The 19,537-nt window shown below is 37.0% G+C and overlaps 1 pseudogene; it reads left to right on the top strand.

Annotated features, from left to right (window-relative positions):
- The first annotated feature begins 16,669 nt into the window (after positions 1–16,669).
- The window catches only part of LOC139016802 (ras-related protein Rab-21 pseudogene), a 34,133-nt pseudogene continuing 31,265 nt past the window's right edge, over positions 16,670–19,537 (top strand).

Raw genomic sequence — 19,537 nt, 5'->3', positions numbered from 1 at the left:
CATCTGTTTTCCTTTCAATGACGTTTCAGTGCAGTGCAAGTGCAGCCTAAACTGGCCCTCATCGCTAATTCTGAAATACTGGTCTGATCTGGTGCAGAGGATGAGGCCACCTGGAGCTTCTGGTAGAGACTTTATTGTTGAAACAGAGAAGATTTTCCACGGGGTTGTCCTATGAAGCCTCGGAAGTCATTGTGTGGTTTGTCTCAAGTAGTGGCGTGCTCTATACACCACAACCTCATGGCTATATTGTTTGGTGAAAACCTGTAAAGATCGAGTCTGTACGGTAAAGCAAATAAAGCATTTGTTTTCATGAAGGACTCTGTAAAACACAGCTTTTTTTTTTTTTTTCCTTTTTGGTGCCCAGGTAATATTGTGAGGCAAGTAGAGAAAGGAGAGTTCTTCCCACTTTTATGTGGAAGGAGGGCATGGCTCGGCACATGACATATCAGGGAACAAAAGGGCTTTCCTCTGAGTCCTCCTTTGCTGTAGAGGAGGGTACTAGCAGCAGCAAAAGACAGTCTCAAGTGGCTCCTGAAAGAAGAGAATTCAATGAGGAGAACGAGCAAAGGGATTAGGATTAGGACAGAAGAGGGTTATGTGTGTGATGCACCCTGGAGAGACCGAGAAATACTGTGAAGTGAGGTCATCAAGGAATCTGTATAATAGTCTACCTTATGCAGATAGGAAATTGGTTCATTGAAATTTGCCTGTTGCACTTTAAAAAAATAATAATAATATTGATTTCAGAGAGGAAGGGAGAGGGAGAGAGATATAGAAACCTCAATGATGAGAGAGACTCCTTGATCTGGTGCCTCCTGCACACCCTTATTGGGGATCAAGCCCACAAACCCGGCGTGTATACTGACCGGGAATGGAACCCTGATCTCCTGTTTGATTGCTTGATGCTCAACCATGGAGCCACACCCTCCAGGCTGCCTGGTTGCTTTGAATGTGATGCAGTTTATACCTCTACATGGAAAATAACAGGTCACAGCAGTAATTAAAATCATACTCATTAGAAGACATTTTATCAAAGCACTTTATTCCTTAGTCACATTTAATCTGAATAAGATATTGAAGGCACTCACAATAATGGGAATCACTCCATATTTGCCACCTAACATCCTGAGAGTGGACACATATTAGATCTTTACTCTCTTTTCACCTCTATAAAATAAATATGATCACAGCAATACCTATTTATGCCATTAACATAATTAGGAACATGTGTACAAAATACAGTAATATAGCTTCTTAGAAAAGCTTTTTTTGTGAATCTATTAATTTAATTCTAATATACTACATTTATAATATTTCTTTACAAGTTGATGTAAATTTATACCATTCATTCATTTGTTGATTTATTTATTAATAACTAGAGGCCTGGTGCATGAAAATTCATGCACTTGCGGGGGGGGGGGGATCCCTCAGCCCAGCCTGTGCCCTCTCGCAGTCCAGGAGCCCTCAGGGGGTGTCCATCTACCAGCTTAGGCCTGCTCTCCAGGGGATCAGGCCTAAGCTGACATTCAGACATCCCTCTGGCAGCCTGGGAGCCCTTGGGGGATATCCATCTAATGACTTAGGCCCGCCCCCCAGGGAGTCGGACATCCTTAGTGCTGCCACAGAGGTGGGAGAGGCTCCCACCACTGCCGCTGGGCTGGCCAGCCATGAGCTGGCTTCTAGCTGAGGGGCACTCCCCTGTGGAAGCACACTGACCACTAGGGGGCAGCTCCTGCATTGAGTGTCTGCTCCCTGGTGGTCAGTGTGTATCATAGTGACTGGTTCCTGGTCATTCCGCCATTAGGGTCAATTTGTATATTACCCTTTTATTACATAGGATTGTGGACTGTTTAAAAACTGTACATCATCATCATCAAAAACATACTATCTTATACTGAGAAAGCATTGCTACTTATGGCATATTATATTTAATAACAAATTAAAAGTAAATACACAATAATATTTGTGCTAACAAATACCATTGTGAAAATGCCATCTGCCTTTCCTAATACACTGTCCTTGAAGTACTGAAAAATGATCTTTTCCATTTTTTGAGATCCAGCCCTACAGAGAAACTCTTATAGTGAATACAGCTGACTCAAATATAAAAGATGGATTGTTGCTGTTGGGAAAATATAAAGTAGAATTTTACAGTAATCAGATGAAGTACAAAGTGAATCAGATTCTGAAAACATTTTTAAATTTGTTCTAGATGTTCTATGTTTTGATTCATTCATTTATTCATTAAACTATTTAGTCAATTAGAATTAAATATAAGACTGTGAATCATAAGAAAAAATACTACAATAAATAGAGAGTAGCATATTAAAATAAAATATGATGCTGCATTTTTGCTAAAATTATAAAGCAAAAAGACATAAAATAAAAAGACCTTTCCAAACATATCAAGGGTAAAATGTAAAAGGACCATAATTCTATTACAACTTTTATAAGTTAGAATCTATTGAAAATGTTTTCCTGTTATATTTCCTCTTTGAAAACCAACTGCTCCTATTAAAAGGTAGCTGAGGAAGAAAACTTCACTCCACCCTCAGCAGCATTTCTGAAAGGACTCTGACAGCTACCAGCAAAGTAAAAGAAGAAAATAAACTGAGCTCATGGAGTTGGCAGCCCCAACTGGAGAGAGGAGAATTGTCATAAAGGCCTATTTTGGGAAAATGCCATTGCTTAAATAGCTGGCTCCGAGATAGCTTTGAGAGAGCAATCACAGTCTCCTAGTAAAGCTGTGGAACTGAGCAATTCCACCCCAGCCATTCTATCAAGTAGACCTGTTAGTGACTCTCTTCAGCCTCAAAGGCTCAGAGCTTCACTCTGTCAAACACAGGACAGAGAACTAGAACCATGAAGGGGGGAAACGCCTCCTTTGCTTCCCCACAAATTACTTCAAAAAGGCAGAAGGGGATAGGATTTAAGCAGGCAAACTTGGTTAGTGTTATTAATAATGCATACCAACAACTTTCAGGAATATGATCTAAATTATATTTCACAAACCACAGAAACTGAGATAAAAGTGGAGCTTATACTACTTTAAAAAATATAAAATACAGAATAGCAGTGGCCTTATTTATTGATTTCTGGCAGTATTCTAGGGTCATTAAGCCCGTTACTTTATTGAATCACTTTTAGAGTAAACATTTTTACCAATGAGGAAACTGATGCTCTGAAATACTCCATATCTTGAATTATTCAGAGGTCAGTTTGGCTCCAATAGTCATTCCACTTCACCAAACACAAACCTTCACCAGATGAAAGATGCCGAAAGTGAATATTTAAATGTAAAAAAATGAGAACACATTGCAATAAGCCTCCTAGTTAAGGGAGACTTGAGAGGTTATGATGTACTCTGGATTCAATTGTATATTTTCCTTTATTGTTTGGATACATTCCACCCAACTATTTAATTGAAATATAGAAACACTAAGCCAAGGGTTATTGTTCAAGAATGAATAACACTTACAGATACAAACATTCATCTGAACATTTCAGATTGTACGATTTTCAAATAGAGCCTATATTTCTGAGAACAGGCATGGTATCATTTTCATTTGTGACCCTCATGATATCTTTTCTCATGTTATGGGAAAAGAAGACTCTTTAGCTCATTATTTTTCATTATTTTTAGAATAATTAAATAAATACCTTTGGCATCTGTACAATATCTCACTCCCTTTGTTAGATTGAAACTCTAGCCATACTAATTCCATCAAAGCAAGTTCTATAAACTCTCCAAGCCTCTGTTTTGACATCTGTAAAATGGGGATAGGAACAAAATCTATATATAAAGAGTTCATCTGATTGTTAGCTTATACATAAGATTTATTTTTCACATACTAATAACTTAAAAATGATTTATCATCATGTCATCAGTCATCAAGAGTATCCCAGAATTAAACAGAAAAGAGTACCCTAGAATTTTTAGACTTTATGTGCCTATATATCTTCTATTGAGGATGTATCAAATTATCACACCTTGTGGCTCAATACAGTACAAAGATATTACCTTATAATTTGCAAGTACAGAATAGGTTTCACCGAGCTAACCTCCAGTTGTTCACAGAGCAGCATTTTCTCTATGGCCTCTAGGAGGAGAGTCTGTTTTCTTTCTTCCTCAGCTTCTGAAGCCCTCCGCAGGCCTTGGCTCCTGACCCCTTCCTTCATCCTCAAAGTCAAAAGCATAGAACCTGCAACTCTCTCAGACCCCGTTCCTCCTGCTTTCATCATTCACTTACAAGGACCCCTGGGATTATATTGGATTTGTTTTGATGAACCAAGATATTCTTTCTGTTTTAAGATGATTAATTACTCACATTTACCAGGTAAGGTAATATATTCACATGTCAGGTGGTAAGGTAAGGTAACATTTAAATGTTTGGGAAATTTCAAAGTGGATATCTTTGGGGGCAATGAATTGATTGTAATGACTCCTATAGTTTCCATGGTGGATGCAGTATTGGCTATATTCCTTCTATCTCTGTGTGATACATATACAACAGTAATGATGATATATATTAAGTTCATTACTTCCATAAGGTAATCATGACACCTATTTCAATGTATTTCAAACAGTGACTAGATCTTCTCTAGGATATTTTATTTAAATGTGGAATACTTGGTAAAGCATATAAACCATTTTGACACTTTAATTTTTAACAAATTTTTAAAATCTTTACTGTTGAGAGTATTATAGATGTCGCCGTTTTCCCCACCATTGCCCTTCTCCACCTGGATTCAGCCCCACCCCAGGACTTCACCACCCTATTGGCTGTGTCCATGGGTAACTCATATATGCATATAAGTTCTTTGGTTAATCTCTTTCCACCATTCCTCCCCGCTTCCCTCTGAGAGTCCTCAATCTGTTCCATGTTTCTGTGCCTCTAGTTCTATTTTATTCATAAGTTTATTTTGTTCATTAGATTACTTATTATTCATTTATTTTGATTTTTAGATTAAATTATTGATAGATATGTATTTATTGCCATTTTATTCATATTTTTATTATTTTCTTCTTCATCTTAATAAAGACTCTTCAACATTTCATGTTAGGTGGTGATGAAATCCTTTATTTTTTCTTGTCTCTGAAGCTCTTTATTTGACCTTCAATTCTAAATGAAAACTTTGCTGGGTAAAGTAATAATGGTTGTAGATCCTCGCTATTCATCACTTTCAATATTTCTGGCCTGCAAAATTTCTGTTGAGAAATCAGCTGACAGTCATATGGGCACTCCCTTGTAGGTAACTAAATGCTTTATTCTTGCTGCTTTTAAGATTTTCTTTGAGTTTGACCTTTGGCATTTTAATTATGATGTATCTTGGTGTGGGACTCTTTGCATTCAACTTGTTTAGGACTCTGCACTTTCTGGACTCGTAAGTGTATTTCTTTCACCAAGTTTTCTATCATTATTTTTTCAAATAGGTTTTCATTTTTTTGCTTCCTCTCTTTTCCTTATGGTATCCCAATAATGTGAATGTTGGTACACTTGAAATTGTCCCAGAGACTCTTTATACTATCTTCATATTTTTTAATTCTTTTTCTTTTTGCTCTTCTGATTGGGTGTTTTTTGCTTCCTCATATTCCAAATAATTGATTTGATTCTCAGAAAACTCTACTCTACTCTCGATTTCCTATAAATTATTCTTCATTTTAGTTAATGTATCCTTCATTTCTGACCGGTCCTTTTTCATGTCTTCGATGGTCTTACTAGGTTCCTTGAAGTTCTCACTAAGTTCCCTCACATTCTCACTAAGTTCCTTGAGCATCCTTATAATCATTATTTTGAACTCTATATCTAGCAGTTTGCTTGTTTCCATTTCTTTTAGTTCTTTTTCAGGAGATTTCTTTTGTTTTTTCATCTGTGACATGTTTCTTTGTCTCCGCATTTTGGATGTTCCCTATGTTTGTTTCTATATATTAGATAGAGCTGCTATGTCTCCTGGAGTTGGTAGAGTGGAGTTATGTAGTAGGTGAACTGTGGGGCCCAATTGGCTCCAATCACCTGAGCTGGGCACTCTAGGTGTGCCCCTGTGTGGGCTGTGTGCACTATCCTGTTGTAGTTGAGCCTTGATTGTTGTTGGTGTCACTGGAAGGAATTGACCCCCCAGGCCAATTGGCTGTGAGGACCATCTGTGACTAAAGTGGAAGAGATGTTATGCAGGAGACACCCATATGGAGCAGGACTTGCTTCAGAGGGGCTTTGGTGCTCACCGAGTCTGCCCCTTGTGTATGTTGCTCATGGATGTGGTAGGGGTGTAGCTTCACATGGTCTGAAGCTGTCCACGGAGTTCATTGGCTCTGGGGCCTCCTGGGAGTGCAAAATCAGCCACTGCCTGTGCACTGCTTGGGGCCATTAGGCAAGAACTACAGAGTGATCTGAAGATGGCTGCTACTTGTGTTGAGTTTGGAGGTTCCTAGCAGAGACCAAGCTATAAATCATGGCAAGCTGCTGCTAGTGTGAGGTCTGGGGCCACTCATCAAAAGGTATGAGGCATGCTGAGTCCAGCTGCTACTTGTTTGAGAGATTTTAGGAAAGTCTGACACAGGACAGGCCATTCACATGGAAAAGCCACTGCAAACAGCTTGAGTGGAGCTACAAATTGGGTGGGTGGGATCTCAGGGAATCACCAGGGCAGAGAAAACAGTGTGGACCAGGCTGGTGGAAACTTAGATATGGCTGTCAGTCAGCTCTGTGATGGGAGAGGTCTCAGTGTAGGAACAATGACCCTGCAAGTACCCCTATCTGGGAGAAATGCCACCCCCAATTTCTCGTTCTGATGGCAGACAATACAGTTCCTCCCTCTATGTCCCTGGATCCCACGAGCCACTGCCCCAGTGCTGGAGCTCAGAGGGAGTGAGTCTGAGTAAGTCCCTGTGCTGGCCCTTTAAGAGGAACTACCTGGGATTCCAACAGTGTCTGTGTCACTCAGCTACACTCACTGCTGTTTTTTAACAGACCCAAGTTACGGAGACTTTTCTTCCCAGCTCTGGAACTCTGGGCTGATGGTTCTGGTGGGGGGCTTGGACCCCTTGCTCCTCATGGGATGCCTCTGCAGCCAAGATATCCCTCCCAATTAAAAACACACCTCATGTTCTGCACCTCCACCCCTCCTACCAGTCTTAAGGTGGCTTCTTTAATTCTCTAGTTGTAGGGCTTCCATTCAGCCAGATTTCCAGCAACTGTGAATGATGGCTGCTCTGTATCTTAGTTGTAATTTTGGTATGGTTGTGCGAGGATGTGAGTACTGCTTTTACCTACACCGCCATCTTGGTTCCTCTCCATTTTGCCACTTTAGAATTGGTAGATTCCCTAAAGCAACACAAATGTATGTTGACGGTTAATTGAATTAATGTATAAGAATAAACTGTTAATGACATCACTATACTAATTTTTCCTGTATCCTGGGGATATATCTGTGAGTGCTACCCTATTATTCAATAAGAAAAGGTACTTTGTGAATGCCATCAAAATCAATTACTATTTGTCCATCTCAGGGGGCCAATGAGGCAGAGAATTAACCTCCAACAAATTTCAGAGATCATTTACGAGTTGATGGCTAAATCATTTACTACTGCAGGCTCCAGACCTATGGAACATTTGCAAAAATGCAAGTTGTAGGGTACTAGTGTCATGACAGCATTTAAAAAATATTTGCTTATTTATTCTAAACTTTCAAATTACCCTGAACTTTAGGACTTACATTTTAATTTTATTAATAAATAAGTCCCTAAAGTCAAACAAGAGATTCCTAGGTTCTCTGAAGCAAACCGAAATTTTCCAGTCACTTAGTTAAATCATTCCAAAATCTACATTAAAGTTAAATGTTAATGTCAAAACCTGAATCCATATTAACAGTGCATTAAATTTCTTTGATAATGAACACTCTTGTAAATTTTTACTTCTATAGATGATGAATTGTAGTAAAAAATCAATTGCCTAAGATAAAAAAAATTCATATCTTAACACTTTTTCATGATCCAGTTACCTTTTAAGTTCTAAGATATTGAAGTAGATAATAAAAATATATTAATTGAAGTTCTACTTTGGTAAATCTTTTTAAAGAATTTTATCATTTGTTTTGAAATTTTAAATATTAAAAGCAAAACTCTAGTGTTTTCTACTCTGACATGTTGTGAGCTTGAATCATCACTTCCATTCTCAAAACAAAACAAAAAATAAACGGAACAGCCTGAAAACCAACAGCTCTTCTTAGATCCATCACAGAATTGAGGTCACATGGCAAATTTCGGCCCCCAAAATAGGAAAGCAAGAGAAAGATGGGTATCAGTCCATAACTATCCAGGAATAGAAGCCCAAGAGCAGAAGCCCAAGCTGGGACCAATGTTGGTAGGAAACCTTTAATTTCTAATTGACAAATGGCTAGAGACTAAGTGTAGACTAGTATGAAGATAATTAACCAGAAGACTATAGGATACTTCCCCTGCCCTTCACACCTTATCACCACATCAGTCAGAGTGCTGTATGACAATGGTATTAGAGCTAAAAATTACAATGCTCAGACCCTAGTTCAGTGATGATGAACCTATGACATGCGTGTCAGAGGTGACACTCAAACTCGTTTTTTTGATTGATTTTTCTTTGTTAAATGGCATTTAAATATATAAAATAAATATCAAAAATATGTCTTTGTTTTACTATGGTTGCAAATAACAAAAAATTTCTATATGTGACACAGCACCAGAGTTAAGTTAGGGTTTTTCAAAATGCTGACACGCCGAGCTCAAAAGGTTCGCCATCACTGCCCTAGTTAATGAGTCTTTAGAAAAATTCATTGACAGCAAAGGTGACAAAAACAAGAACAATACAGAAATTTTAGCATAGAATACCACTACAAGAAACTGTAAACACAGTTCAACTTCTAGACAGATACTCTAAAACCTCATGTATGAGAGATGAAAATTATAAGAAAGAAAAGGAAATGCTAAATATCAAAACAATGCAACAGAAATAAAAAAATTAAAAAATACATTGGATGGGTATATTAGTAAACTGGATATATTAAGGAAACATCAATGAGCTAGAAGATATGTTAATAGAAACTTCCAAAACTTAAATGCAAACATATAAAAGAATGAAAAAGAGGGACCAAAATTACCCAAGAACAGGGGAACAATTCCAAAGTTTAGAATAGATTTGTAATGAGAATACCAAAAAGAGAAGGTGAAAAAGAAAAATAAGAAACATTTGAAGTAATAATGGCTGAGAATTTTACAAAATTAATGACAGACTACCAAACCACAGACACACACACATACACACACACACACACACACACACACACACAAAATGCTAAGAATAATTAGTTTATTTTCTAGCTATTTTATTTCTCATGTAATTTTATTGCAAGTCCCCTGAGGTAAATATTACTATCACTATTTCACAAAGAAAAATTACTGAACTTAGGTAATGAGCAACTATAAGTAAACTACAACATGGGTGACATTTTTACCTTCAGCCTCATGCTTACATTTTAAACTGTCAGTGCCTTTATGTATGTGTTTTTCCAAAATGACCCAAGTCATTTGAGACTCAATACTTAAAATTTCAGAAAACTAAAGCTAATGAGTAATGAGGATTCCTTTTCCTGCAAGAATTTCCTGGTGTATTTTCTGTACTTAAAATTTGTAAATTTAAGATTTGTGATTTTCCGTGCAATATCCAAAAATACTACACATAAAATTCTCCAAATTGCTATTTAACTCCTTCAAGAAACCATTTCAGAGACACAAATTTCAAACAGATCTGCAATGAAATATTAAAGAGAGCTAAATTGTTTATCACTAGAGAGTAAAAATTTACATTATATTATTTTGGGCTCCTAACCTATGGGAATCTAGATTTTGAAGCAAAGAGAAATATTTGAAAATAAGTTTATCCTGGCTACATATAGGAAATGTAATCACCAAAGCTTCAGTCCGTTTGAATGTCTTTGTAAAATTCAGAACATTTTATTACTTCCATGTGAGGGTATCTTTTCCACTCCTCTATAGGTAATATATATTCATTTCTATAAAATGTTCCTAGAATAAAAATAGACTATGAATAAAATTACTAAGAAGATGTCTGATATTTATGAGTAACAGAATAAAGACACTTAATGGTATAAACATTATCAATATTTCTCTAAAATCTTTATTATGCATTCTGGTATATTGCTCAATTGATTCACATCAGCCAGAAAAAGAAAGATAAATTAATGAGGGTACAGGTGAAAGTAAATTCATACTAGGTCCGGAAAAAAAAAAGAATAAATGAAGCATTTGTTGGAATGTATTCAGACTACTCTGGCAGTAATTAGGTGATTCGATGAGACTTTACATGTGGGGAGCTGATATAGGGTTAAGCCTCGGACTGACCTGTGGGCAAAGTGACAAACAATTCCCAGCTTAGAGGGCACAGTCCTCTTAGCATAATTAGGCTTGACCTTAGGAGGCTCCCTAGATCTTATCTGGGAAGCTAATGGCTGAGGGAAGTGCAGGAAGTGGCCAAAACAAGTGAAACTCACAAGAACTGTGTAACTATGGAAACCACTACCTTGTTTACCTCTCACTATAAAATAAAGACTCAGCTTGCCTTGGGATCTTTCTCTGTGGCCTCAGCCAGGCACAGGGAAGATCCACAGAGACTAAGGAAAGCTAGAGAGTTCTGAACGCTGTCTCTGTGTAAAACATTCTTCGCCGACTCCGTCCACACCTTTGGGAACCCCTGGACCGCTGGGGCAGGACCCCCGCATTTACATTTCATTTTCAAAAGACTAAAGATACTTTAATAGTGTTTATCTCTACATAAAATTAACAAATATAATGTTTCCTAATACCACATGGTGAGTTTTTATTTAAGTAATTTAGGTATTTAGGTATTTATTATCTGAAGCTTTTATTGTGAAAATTGTACCTCAAGACAAGTACCACAAGAGGTAAATACATTTGGAGGGATGGTTAGTGAAGTTTGATATGCCTAATGTAAACATAGAGAAAGTAGAATGATTTCAGGATTACTGAGTAATCTGTATTTACTCAAATATCTACTCCAACACTTGAAATGCTAACTTTAGAATCAATAAAATACTATGTGTGAATAAGTCTCAGGAATTGGGGAGAGAGAGATTCAACCTGTGTTGGGACAAGGAAGTCCAAAGTTGAACTGGTAAGATGCTAGAGATCAGGCTTTTCCTAAAATAGAATGACACAAAATACACCTTGAATGGCTCAGAAACATTGTGCCAAAATGGCATTATATTATTTGTTCTTTCTGGACCAACAGATGGGAATTTTACTAAAATAATATCCACCAATACAAAAACATTTACACAAAACTTAATGTAATAGTGTTCTCCAGGTTCATCCATGCTGTCACAAAGAGTAAAATTGTCTTTCTTTTTATGGCTGAGTAGTATTCCATTGTGTAAATGTACCACAGCTTTTTTATCTGCAATAATGCACAAGGGTTCTATTTTCTCCACATCCTCACCAACACTTGTTGTCTGTTGATATATTGATGATTGCCATTCTAATAGGTGTGAGGTTTAATCTCATTGAGGTCTTAATTTGCATTTCCTGATGATTAGTGACATTGAGTATCTTTTCATATGTCCATTGGCCATCTGTATGTCCTCTTTGGAGAAGTGACTACTCAGGTCTTTTGCCCATTTTTAAATTAGATTTTTTTGGTGTTGAGTTTTAGAAGTTCTTTTTCATTAACACTTTATCAGATATACCATTGGTGAATACGTTCTCCCATCAGTGAGTTGTCTTTTCATTTTGTTGATGGTTTTCCATGCTGTGCAAAAACTCTTTTGTTTTGTTTAGTCTCATTTGGTTATTCTTTCTTTTATTTCCCTTGCCCGAGGAGATATATTAGAAAAAAATATTGCTCCAAGAAATGTCCAAGATTTTACTGCCTACGTTTTCTTCTATGTCTTTTATGGTTTCAAGTCTAACATTTAAGTCTTTAATCTATTTTGAGTTTATTCTTTTGTGAGGCAGGTGGTCTAGTTTTATTTTTTCTTATGGATCTGTCCAATTTTCCAAGCACCATTTATTGAATACATACAAAATAAACCAGTGAGAGAAAGTCAGTACCATATTATTTCATTCGTTGTGGAATTCAATGAACAAACTGAACTACCAAGAAAAATAGAGACAGGTTCATAGAGAGCAGGCAGACAGCTCTGGTGTGTGTGTGTGTGTGTGTGTGTGTGTGTGTGTGTGTGTGTGTAGAGATTTGGGAAGTGGAAGAGGAATTGAGAAAGAAAAAAAGAGGAAGAACTCTTGGAGTTGGACAACAGTGTAGTTAGTGATTGTGGCAGGGGGTGAAGGTGGAAGAGGGCACAGAGCAGATAAACGCTGATGGATAAAATAAAGTAAATTAAAATACATTAATGTAATAAGTTTAGAAATGATAGTAAAACAATCAAGAATGAGAAAATGGTATTTAAAATATGTATTCCTATATAACCTAAAATTGTGCTCTCATCAAATGATATTCCTAATAAAGATTATACACACTTAACTTCACAGTAAATTTATTTGAATTGTTTTAAAAATATAAGTAAATGAAGTGGCTATGTAGCATATTCAAATCCCTTTCATTCAATAGTAATATCATCATTGAATTTGATTCTGTAAAGTGAAACAGATGGCAAAAGTAAATTGCTTTCCCAATACATAACATGTGCAAAAGGTTAATTGAATTGCCCAATTATCAATTCAGAAAACAAATATGCAATACTATCCTCAAAAAATTAGACATAAGTCAATGTACTTTTTATTTATAGTTCAACTCAACTAGTGTGGATACATTAATTACTATAATATTTTAGCTTTATTAGAAACAAATATTTAAATGATTAATTTATTTTAAAAATCAAATGTTCTTTGATCTCTTAAAGGAGCATTTTATGCTCATGACATTGCAAATGACATTCAGATATGCTTTTACTCAATATGAGTGCAGAGCAATCTTTAACCAATAATGGTGGCAATTTGTTGATCTGTTCCAGGTGCAAAACCCAATACACCAATTTCAAGCCCTGGAAGTTCTCTCAGGCAAAATTAACCCTGGAAATCATATTGAAGTGATTAAAAATTCTGTGAAGAAGATAGTGATGCTAGCTGGCTCTAGTCTTTGAAGTATATGAAGAAAAAAATGGTGGAAAAAGTCAATCCTGGATCATAAATTTCAACTCTGCAGTCAGTAGGCATCTCACATGTTACATTCTTATTTTCTTTTATGTTTTAACAGTTTTTCTCTCTGTATTATTCCTTTATAAATTTCATTGTTCTAACTGTAATTAGCTCCATAAATGGAAATACCCTATATAATTCTCACCTCTATGTGTCAGATTTAAAATATATATATTATTTTAATGCCTGTGTACCTGGGTATGGATGGGTCTTTAAGCTTGAAAACTACCTATCCTCAAGTACCTTAATGGAAGGTTCAGTGATAGAGATGGACACCTAGTAGTAGTTTAAATAAATTTCAAATGAATAAATTAATATTTCAGGTTTTAATGTTCAGCAATTTCTAGAATACTTAGCACCACTGGAGAAAATGATAAATGTCCATGTTAATAAAACTGAATGGAGAATATCTTTCCAAGGTCCATATTCATATTTTGGAATTGTTACTGGACATTACACAAATGCCCCCGTTGAACCCCAAAGTCAGACTATCAAACCTCAAACTCAAACTATTACACCAATACCTCAGTCGAACCTCAAACCTAAATTAAAACATACTATTTTATTTTTTCAAGTATGCGCTAGTCATTAGTGTCCTAGAGTTAAATCTCCACTGACTCTTGCCTATGGCCATGACTTTGAGTTTCTCAACTACTCTCTAAATTTGCCTAAAAACTATAACTGTTAAGTCCACTCCACTACCTGAAGATGTTGATAAGTCTTCTACAATTTGAAATACATTTTCTCTTTCCCATGCACTTCTACTTTAAGCCACTAGCATTTCCCCTAACATGCTCTGCAGTCTTCCACTTCTAAGCCTTTCCTCAAAGTGTTCCTGCTATGTGGGAAGCGCGTGCTCTCTATCTCTCTCCTCTTCTCCACACCTTTCATTTACAGAAATACAACTCTTAGTAATAAAGTAAACAAATTACCTTCGCTTCCTGACAAAACAGGAAAAAGTGAGCCCCAGACACTAAATATATTGTAGGTCATTATATTTTAAAAGTGTTTTGTGGGTTATGACTTATTATCGATTATTAAAAATACCTACTGACCATAAATAAATGAAAAACGGGACAAGATTAGAGCTTGTAGAAATAAGCAATTATAGTCAATATAATGGGGAAAAAAATATCTCTCTCAGAACTACTTGGAATCAGTATTCAGTTATCAGACTGAAGATTTAATAATACAGTGGGGTCTTGACTTATGAGTGTCCCGACTAACGAGTTTTTTCGAGATATGAGCCTTCTCTCGGCTGATTTTTTACTTTGAGTTGACAGGGTAATTTGAGTTAAAGAGCTCCTTAATAAGCTCCCTCAATGAACGAATTAAACTCGTAAGTGAAGGCCTCACTGTACCAGAGCAGAGAATTGCAAGCAAGAATTGTAATAAGAGAAGTTGGTGGAGGTAGGCAAAGGGGGACATCAGTAATATTGTCAACCATAAAATTAAAATTAAAAAAAGAGCCCATGGCGACTGAGGACGCAGCTGTCTTTTTGAATCAGGAAGGAGTCACAAGCCCCCGACGGCTCTTAACTCTGGTTCCAGGAAGTCTCTGGGGACCCAGACTCGTGTGGGGAGAGACTGGACTATCTGGCAGTGGGCAGAACTCAGAACTCGAGGGTGGCTTTCTCTCAGAGGTGCTTGCAGCAATTACCAGGACACTGAGACTAAGGGCTCCTTAAGGCAGGGCTGAGGATCAGCCATAGCTGCTTGCTCCACCCTGTCGATCCCCTGAGACCCAGCCCAACCCCAGCTGCAGCAGAGGCTTTTGCATATGAATGCCCTGGCCCTTTGCAACCTGAAAATTACCTAACAAACTGCAGCTGGCCAGACAGACCCAGAACTTCCAAGAGAAGCCCCAAGGCCCCAGAGCAGCTTGCATTGCTTCACAGCTGGGCCTCATTTGGGCACCTCCAAACCCCAAACAAGGAAGGGGAATCTGCAGATCTCTTCATAGCTCCTGCTGGGTAGCCTCAGGCAGAGGCTAAATTAGCACCTCCTTAGATCCAAGAGCCAGTGTACCCAGTGGTCAGAGTGGGACCATCCAGATTACAACTCTTCAGATCCATAAGGGACACACTCAGGGGGCAGACTCAGTGAGCACCAAAGCCCCACTGAAGCAAGTCTTGCCCCATAAGGGTGTCTTCAGCACAGAAGTTCTCCCACTGTAGACACAGCTTATTCTAACAGCCAATTGGCCTGGAGGTCAATTCCTCCCAGTGATACCTACAACAATCATGGCTTAACTACAACAAGACTGTGCACAAAGCTCACAAAGGGGTGCACCAAGAGTGTACACCTCAGGTAATTGGGGAGGCTGAGCCACTGGGCCTTATAGGACACCTAGCACACAAAGCCACTCTACAAACACAGGGAAGCATAAAAAATGCAGAGACAAAGAAACAGATCATGAATGACAGAAATGGAGGAAAGTAAACTACTGGATATAGAGTTCAAAACCACACTTTTAAGGTTTTTCAAGAACTTTCTAGAAACCGCCGATAAATTTAGTAAGACCCTCAAAAAGTCTGGCGAAACCACCGATAAATGTAGTGAGACCCTCAAGAAATCTAGTGAGACCCTCATGGTTATGAAAAAGGACCAACTAGAAATTAAGCATACACTGACTGAAATAAAGGATATTATGCAGAGTTCCAACAGCAGACTAGAGGATCATAAGAATCAAGTCAAAGATTTGAAATACGAAGAAGCAAAAAAAACCCAACCAGAAAAGCAAAATGAAAAAAGAATCCAAAAATATGAAGATAGCGTAAGCAGCCTCTGGGACAGCTTCAAGAGCACCAACATCCGAATTATAGAGGTGCCAGAAGAAGAGAGTGAGCAAGATATTGAAAACCTATTTGAAGAAATAATGACAGAAAACTTTCCCTACCTGGTGAAAGAAATAGACTTACAAATCCAGGAAGCACAGAGAATCCCAAACAAAAGGAATCCAAAGAGAACCACACCAAGACACATCACAATTAAAATGCCAAGAGCAAAAGACAAAGAGAGAATCTTAAAAGCAGCAAGAGAAAGAAACTCAGTTACCTACAAGGGAATACCCATACGACTGTCAGCTGATTTCTCAACAGAAACTTTGCTGGGCCAGAAGGGAATGGCAAGAAATATTCAAAGTAATGAATGCCAAGAACCTACAACCAAGATTACTTTATCCAGCAAAGCTATCATTCAGAATTGAAGGTCATATAAAGAGCTTCACAGATAAGGAAAAGCTAAAGGAGTTCATCACTACCAAACCAGTATTATATGAAATGCTGAAAGATATTCTTTAAGAAGAGGAAGAAAAAGAAAAAGGTAAAGATACAAATTATGAACAACAAATACACATCTATCAACAAATGAATCTAAAAATCAAGTGAATAAATAATCTGATGAACAAAAAAAAAAAATAGAGCCCAGTCAAATAAAAGAAAAAGAAGAATGATAATCATTACGGATTGCTCACCCAAGGAGCACAAAGATCAGCTGGTGACAAACTATGAGACAAGTCCAGAGTATATTGTGGCCTACAGAAAACTACCTAGGGTTCTTGCATACACATATGAAGGAGAGAGGCCTCCTTCATCTGGAACAGGTTTTATCATTAACCCAGGTAAGCACAGCTCATATGCTGGAGCCCTTAGAAAATTAACAACTCAACTGTATTTAAAGAGAGAGATAAAGGAAGAGGAAAAGGAAGTGGAGACAGAGGAGGAGGAATAGCAAAAGTAGTGGAATAATATTGGCATGGTAAGACTCCTTGTCATTATAAAACAATTCCAGGAGAAAATAATAGACTTAACCAATACCTGAACTGTATAGATTACTGGCCCGTAGTAACTCTCGAATGGGGGTTACTAGGTCACATTCAGTCAGTAACAAATAAAAAAACAACTAAAGAAACTATGATCAAATGAATATTTTCCTAGGAGTCAGCAATTCTGTGTGTGTGTGTGTGTGTGTGTGTGTGTGTAAAATATATGCATTAAACAAACATGCATTGTTATGCTTTTTAACAATCAAATTCCAATGGTGGTAAATTTGCTTTCACTAATATTGTCCAGTATGGTTGCTGCTGGCAAGTATGGCAATACTAAAGATACAAGGTATGTGGAACATCTTAAAAAATAAAGGAATCTTATATTAGACAAAGGTCAGTGGACATAATTTTATTTTACCAACAATACACATGCAAAAGGCCAGATTGAATGTCATTTTTTCTTTTTACCCTCCTAGGCATTTTAGTGCTTGAATGGTCAGAATGTGTATTTTGCATCTACTCACAAACACTCAGTATTATTAAATTTTAGAAGAACCACATTGAACATTAACCTGACAAAAGCATGTGAAATTCCTGTAAGCGATATTCTGTGCATTAGAAAGGAAGAAGCATTTTGAACACAGCGGATGTTGAGAATCACACAGTGTGAGAGGGTTTTGCCTCCTAGAGACACTGTGTCTTATTTTTGAGGTCTATCTGGGCAGCAAGGAATTCGACAGGCAGGGCAGCTTTTAGCTAAGTGTTCCCACCGAAACTCTAAGAAATGGAAATGATAGCACTGAACAATGATCAGAACCATATTAGGAATGTATTGCTTGAAACCAATAAACAATAGCTTCTGACAAGGCAAGTATCTTGGCATTATTAATGTTAACTTATCCTAAATTCATGTCAAAAGGGCAAGCAGGTTATCCCTGAATATGTTATCACATATATCTTACATACATTATTAATATTTGTGCTTTACTCTTTCAGTTAATCATGGTAGCATTATGAACATAATCTAATATATTTTTTATAATCTAATATATTTTTTATAATCTAATATATTTATATATATTTTTATATATTAGATTATGAGGATAAATATATTTTTATCCTCATCCGAGGATATTCTTTCCATTGATTTTTAGAGAGAGAGGTAGAGGGATAAACAAAGAGAGATAGAGAGAAACATGGATGTGAAAGAGACACATAGATTGGTTGCCTCCTGCATGTGCCATAACCAAGCAGGGGATCGAACCTGCGACCCAGGTATGTGCCCTTGGCCAGGAATCAAACCCTCAACCTTTCAGTGCTCGGCAGCTGCTCTAACCACTGAGATCACTAGCCAGGGTCATAATCTAATGTATTTAATTTTCTTGAGAATTTTAAAAAGTTGCCTGCTTTCTGTTGAGAACACTTGGTATTAAAAATATCACTGTAGCACACATTTTCACATATTAAAAAAAAACTTGCAGAGTCCATGCAAATGTGAACTAAATCAACAAAAACACTTCAAGATTACCATCAGTCTAATTATGAAAACTAATTATAATAATAATAATGATGATGATAATAAGCTGTTCATTCATATGTGTGTAAGTCCCTTTCTCCAGGACACATACTTCTGTCCAGCAATCTGAAACAGATGTTATGGTCCATATGGATAATCTAAATACTCAGTAGATGTTTCTGGGTTTCTTATTCCACCAGGATTCTTTCTAAGCAGTGTACTTTTCTCTTCTCATCGAGGATACAATGACATATCAACCAGTGTTAATACCCAATCCACAAATAAGAATGCTATTAGAGATGATTCATTCTCAAGTTAACGTGTTCTGAATATTTTGAAAGGAGTAGTTAGCCACACCTTCAACCCTCCACAATGAGACTTCCACTACTATTTCCATCAAGCAATCCTGGCAGTTGCTCTTGACAATAATCCAGCAGTTGTTTGGCACTCTTGGTGCCAAACAGTGGCACCCTAATTAGCTTGGATTTGCTGCTTACACAAGTATTGGGTCTTCTTGGAAGGTATTTTTTATTCAGAACAGCAGTAACTCCTAGAGGTAAATACATAACTTCCACTATCCCTTCCTAAAAAGTTCTTTCGATTATTAGAACTAAGAATTGCAGAGCAACTTTCTTAGCAATTCACAGTAAATAAAGCACTTACCCAATGGACTCTAGTTCCATGGAAGCTCTTTTAGAAAATAATTTTTTTATGATCTGCTCAAAATTACCAAGTGTGGCATTAGAAGAGTATTCCCTTCATTCTCTCTTTGCATTCCTGTAACTATCATAAAGTTTTGAAGTATATACTCTTTCTTTCACATTTCAGGCGTATCTTCTTCCTTTCCCCATGTTCTAGATGAGCATTCCATGTCTCAGCTTAGTAGGTCAGACATCTGTGAATTTTAAGGACCAGAATATAACCTACATATTTCTGTCTCTATTTTCTTCCCGCCAGTTCGCGTTGCCTTTCATAACTTCTGAGATTAGCATTCCTACTTTATAGTGCTATTACATATGAGTTGATCTTTGTC

This window comes from Myotis yumanensis, unplaced genomic scaffold (genome assembly GCF_028538775.1).
Source record: "Myotis yumanensis isolate MYYU_CA2020_CCGP unplaced genomic scaffold, mMyoYum1.0.hap1 SCAF_9, whole genome shotgun sequence".
Lineage (NCBI taxonomy): Eukaryota > Metazoa > Chordata > Mammalia > Chiroptera > Vespertilionidae > Myotis > Myotis yumanensis.
Note: the sequence above shows the minus strand (reverse complement) of the source record. Positions and strands in the feature narration are given on the sequence as shown.